The following is a 6,000-nucleotide window of genomic DNA, read 5'->3' on the forward strand; positions in this document are numbered from 1 at the left end:
GGGATCTACCTATTACAACCCAGGCATTTCATGCCGACGCAACAATAAATAAATTACAACTCGATCTAATTACAATTGCTATAAACAAAACAATACACGACGCAAAACACACGGCCTAATGGCCTTGAAAACCGTGCACATGAGGGTGGCCCACGGCTCACACGACCCACGGTCCTTGGGCCACTCCTCGTAGTGTGTGCTCGCGCTTAATCTTATTGAATTGGACATATGGCCACGCACCAAAGCATGCATTAGCATAAACCGGGCCATGTTGCTTTAAACAACATGCGGTTTACTACGCTCCTACAAGCATTGGGGAACAACCGTCTAACCAACAAGACTAAGGTTTTTAGAAATCATTTGACTCGATAAAAGAAAACAAACTTTGAAATATTACAACTCGATAAACCAACAATAAATTACAAACAATGAAACAACGAGAAAACAAACGATATATGAACAAAACGAGAAAGGTGAAGGAAACGGCCACCACACGGCCCTAACCAGCGGCCAAGACACGGCTAAGACAGAGCCAACCTAGTTCCTAAGTTAGATTCATTGATTAGACCGAGTGATTGCGAAAAAGAATCGAAAACAAGTTAGAAAACGAGTTAAAAACGATGTTAATTGATTGTCGCGTTATGGTGCATTCTACACGGCCTAAAGGGTCTAATTAGGTCAAATATCATAAGATTAACGCTACTCGTCAGTGTTAATAGGAAGGTGCTAATCACGCACTCCTATGCTAGCGAGAAATCAAGTGATAAGAAAGATGCATTCAATTATTTACAGAAATCGTCGATTGATTTTTAAAGCTACGTCAAAGCCACCTATTATGTCTAATTAGGTTATTAAATTAAATTAATGTTATCTAAATATGTCATAGGTTAACAACCAGAGGTTAAACTAACATGCAACGGGTCCTAGGGTCCATCGATTTGGCCGAAACAATAAAGGGGTCGAAAGCGATGAAAGTTAGACAACTCGTTTTAATTATGCCCTACCTTGAACACGAGGATATGTAAATGAGACGGGGGTGTACGACCGACAGAAGGAGCGGTTTCTTTTCCCATCTCAAGTCAACGCGGGTGTTCATGGTGGTACTTTAACTCATACTCGGACTAACTAGTTTCATAGTTAATTTAGAACGAACGATAAACAAACGAAAAACAAACAAAACAAGCTATAAAAAAAGCATAAAAAAAACGAAATAAAAAAAGGGAAGAGAAGGGGATTTGATGCACCCTCAACCTACATGTATCGTTGACACCGTCTTGGGTCGTAATCGAAGGTAGGTTTTATCTCGAGAGGCCGTCGTCGACGAAGAACAAAGCACACGCGCGTTTTGGAAAGTTTCTGGACAGCAGTTTTAAAACAGTGATATCTCCCTCGTTTCACGACGAAAATTCGATCCGAAAGATGTTTTGAAAACTAGAAAGAGAGGAGAACAAGGATCTTAAAGCAACCCCTGCTCGATTTGGGTTATTGGGCACGAAAAACGAGCACAAACAGAACTGGACAGACAAGAAGAAACCGCGAAAACAGAGTGTTAATTCACTCTGTTTTTCGAGGGATTTCGTGTACTCTCAAGGGCAATTTGGCTCGTGATTCTTTATCTAATGTGTGTATGGATGTTGTATGGTTAATTAGGAACAAGAAACTCGAATTTTTATGGTGTTTTGATGGAGGAACGAGATGATTTTCGAAGGAGACACACAAACAGTTTCAGTTTGTGTGTCGGTTTTGTGTAGGGTTTTTGGAGGATGTTTAGGGTTTGTTTCTGAGGTTTAAAGCTTGTGGGTGATGGTTGGATGTATGGAGGACTTAGAGGAATGATTGTATGGTGAAGGGGTGGTATTTATAAGGGTTTAAAATAGGTTAAAAGGGAGTAAGGGCAAATCGGGCTCAATGAACATGGCTGCTGTCCATCGGTTTTGGGAGGGGTTTCTAGGGTTCGTTTTGGGGGATTTCTTGGTGATCAAGCTAGGATAATATGGGTAGGATACTAGGGTATGGGTTAGGGTTAATGGGTACGGGTCTTGGTAGTGTTTGAAGTGGGTTTTGGGCTCGCGAATTGAGCTGCAAAACAGGGGAGGGATTCGGTTTTATGCGGGCTGCTTGGGGTTGGTTTTGAACGAGATCTTGGGCTGCTTGTGAGGGGGTTCGAACATGGGTTGATGGGTAGAGGCTTAGGTGGGTTAGTGTACTCGAGATTCGTGCCAATTTGCAAAGGAAACGGGCTTAAAAACGGAGCTAAAAACGAGCTCAAAAACGAGTGTCCAAAACGAATTCTTCGCTTTTAAAAATCGATTTTTCAAATCAAATAATAAATTGAAATAAATGACTTTTCAAATCAAATATATTCGTAAAATGATTTTTCAAATCAAATATTTATTTTATTTTCAATAAAATAAACTTGGGAAAATAAATTCAAAATAAAATAAAATAAGTTGAATTCACCTAAAAAACCATAATTTAAATATCATTCAAATTAACAAAATGAACTCACTAAAAAACATTAAATTAAATATCATTTAAAATAATAAAATGAATTCCCTTTTAAAAAAAAACATTAATTTAAATATCATTTAAATTAATAAAATACTTCATCGACGACGCCCATTCTACCTCGTAAAACGAGCTCCAAATAATGACAATGACAACTAAAGAATACATGTGTCCTATCATCATCGGGTGTTTGTCGGGTTCTCTATAAATTCCAATATCGACGGATACGGGTATCTCTGAGCCCCCACTTTGACCGAGGCTTGGACAAGGCGAAAGTCAAAGTATACCCCAGGTCCCTTTCGACCCGAGGATTCTTTGGTCGTTTATAGTCCATTAGACTTGCGTATATAAGCTGCTTGACCATAAGAAGAGATCATACCGAAACTTCGTCGGGATTAACTCTTCCTTCTATTGCGTCGAATTATCTTCGTTGGTCATCGACCCATGAATTGCATAAATGGTGGGTTGAGCCTTATCCTTAGGCGCCTACGTATCCGTTTCTGACGGAATCAAACCCGCGTCGTAGTTCGGCAACTGCTGACACATGCCCAAAGTTTATCATCTGCTGGCGTTTGTCCAAAATTCATCATCTGCTGACCTTGCCCAAAGCTTATCATCTTTGGCGGTGCCCAAATGGGACGGGACTTTCCAAGGAGGTTGCCGCCGCTTTCATCATTTGCTTTCAGCTACGGAATTCTTCCATTTCATACTCTTGTATTGAATTGAATTCTTGGTGGATATCATCCTTTACATCTTGGTAATGGTCTCTGAAGCCAACGGCTTCAGCCCCGATTGCGTAATGGCTCTAAAGTCGAAGACTTTAGAGCCCCATTGAAGCATATCCTGCTACATTTGAAACATAGAAAATGTACTAGCAATAATCATCACATAAGCACATTGGGATCATCGATCTTGGAATTGGATCGTTTTGAAGTACTGGGTCATCGACCCGAAAATTGTATTTGAAAATTTTGAATGATTGGGCCATAGACCTGAAAATTGAATTTGAAAGACTGGGTCATCGACCCGAAATTTTGAAATTGTTGACAACTTTGAATTTGAAATGAATCACTTGGATGTTGGGTCGTCGACCCAAAAAGTTTTTGAAATTTTGAAATTTTGAAATTATTTTGAAATTTTGAAATTGTTAAAGGTTGAAACTTTTGATTGATGGGTGAGCATGGAATGCGACTCAGACATATTATATGATTCGTGAACGTGGGCGTAGCCCGCTACCGCAAAACAAAAAAAGAAAACAAAACCGTAAGTGTGCACGGGTTTTAGTTCAAGTATTGACTTGTTGGGGGTAAAAATGTAAATTAGCCGTCCCGGCGCTCCCCAAAACGCGATAGATGTGCTAAAATCCGATGTATCATGCCAAAGATCGGGTGTGAGTGGGGCGGGCCTAAGAGGCGCGCGACCCAAGGCCCTCACGGCTCAAAAAACGGCACCCTAGGAGTGTCCTCCTAGGTGTTTCCTTCCCTTATACTTTCTATATATAAGGAAGCGTTGTCGCCAAATTTATTACGCCTTTTCCCCCAAACTGGTGCAAATAACATAAATCATTATGAATAATCTAGTTAGTGCTATGCGAGCATGGGAGACCGACTTTACTAGCGCAGAGAGGCAAGAATTAAAGACCGTTCACTTGGCGCAATTACTTCCCTTACGCCAGATCCCCTTCAACTGTATTTGTTGGAGCACCGCCTTAGCTATTGGGATCCTTTGAACCATGTCTTTGCTTTTCCCGAGGGTGAGATCCGCCTCTTCCCGAAGAGTTTTCGCCCTTGGAGGATGGGATGCCGAGGCCATACCGGCTATACCTAAATTTCATTCAGGGTGGCGTGGAACCTATCTAGATTGCCTTGGCCTTTCCGGGACGGAGTCCGAAGGAATAGTGATTGGTGACGAAGTCAACCTTCTTGCTATTCATAGGAGATTTTGTATCTTGCGGAAGATTACCGCATTGCCAAAGATATCTTGTCGCCGGGCCTTTGGATTGATCATGTTACACCTTTATGTCTTCGAAGGTAGAATGAACAAAACAACTTGTGTAGGGCAAGCGAAGCTCTTGTCCATTGTGTCCCAGATGGAGACGGGACATAACCCTTCCTGGATTATTCTCGCTGAAACCCTTCGAGGTTTAGATGCTAAGAAGATGAACCCTGCTGCTGATTGGTCGGGATGCTCCCGTCTTTTGCAGGTACAATCTACTCTCTTGATTAATTTTCCTTTTACCACAATTCTTGTGTTATTGCCACGCTTTCGTTGCATTCGCCCACGATTTTGTCACGATTTTCTTTGCATTACGCCACGATTTTTTGTATTTTGCCACGATTCTGTCACAAATCCGTTTTTTCTTCTTTTTTTTTTTTTTTTTTTTCGTTTTTTTTTCTTTTTTTTTTTCTTTTTTTTTCTTATTCGTCCTTTTTTTTTCTCTTTTTTTTTCGTCTCTTTTTTTCGTCTCTTTCATGTTTTTTTTTTTCTTCTTCTTTTTTCTTTTTCAGGTGTGGCTTTGCGAGAGATTTTGGCTTTTCGCCCCGCCGCGTGAGCCCAACTCGTATCTCGCTCGTATCGACTATGCGTGCCAAACGGTATGAAGACGGGCATCAAAATGATCTTGCCTATTGGCGAAACAAACCGACGAAGAAGGGGAAGGTCGCCCTCTGTCTTTGGTCATGCCTTGGCTTCGCCTCAAATCCTTTACTATCCTTTCGGAAGATGACAAAACCAGACGTTTGCGACTCGGGTTTAGAGAGGTCTATCCACATTTACCCGACCGCGTCTGCGTCGGATGGGCCGCAGACAAATGATTCCCAAGTGTGAGGCATTGCCGGGACGAGCAAGAGAGTCGAATTCCTCTATATGTGATGATTGGCTCCGGAGGTGGCACCAAAGGCGTCTTTGGTACGTGTCTGCGCGCCCTCGGACTATCTCGGGTATCCCCGTCTTATACTAAATGGCTTAAAGAGAAGACCGACTCAGGTAAGGATTTGTGTAGGAAAGATGAGCTCGTCGACATCAAATATTATGACAAAAGCGAAACTTGATCGGGACTTCTTTGTTAACGATCTTTCGTCTACATCGGACTGAAGCTAGGACCGAGAAGACTTCTAAGACCGACTCACAAGGCGACAGGTGTGTGGGAACGGTTGGGTTCAAAGGCACACCGGGCTCGGCCTTGGAAGGAAGACTTGGTCCTCGCTTGAGTGTAAAAGATAGGTGGGCCCTCGGGAAGAAATGGCGATTCCTCCCAAGAAGCGTGCTAGACAGAACACAACTACCCCTCCCCCACGGGAGCCTCGGTCACGTGACCCAAAAGGCAAGGGGAAAAAGAAGATGTAGGAGCCTTCGACCCCAATTTATTATTTGATACTACTACTTATTATTTGTTGCTAATTTGTTTTTTCTTTTTTTTTTTTGAAGGATGTAATGGGCATCGCCCGATCTTTAATAAGACTTACTATCTATTAAAATTCCCGGTTTACGCAT

This window comes from Silene latifolia, chromosome 7 (assembly GCF_048544455.1).
Source record: "Silene latifolia isolate original U9 population chromosome 7, ASM4854445v1, whole genome shotgun sequence".
Classification (NCBI taxonomy): Eukaryota; Viridiplantae; Streptophyta; class Magnoliopsida; order Caryophyllales; family Caryophyllaceae; genus Silene; species Silene latifolia.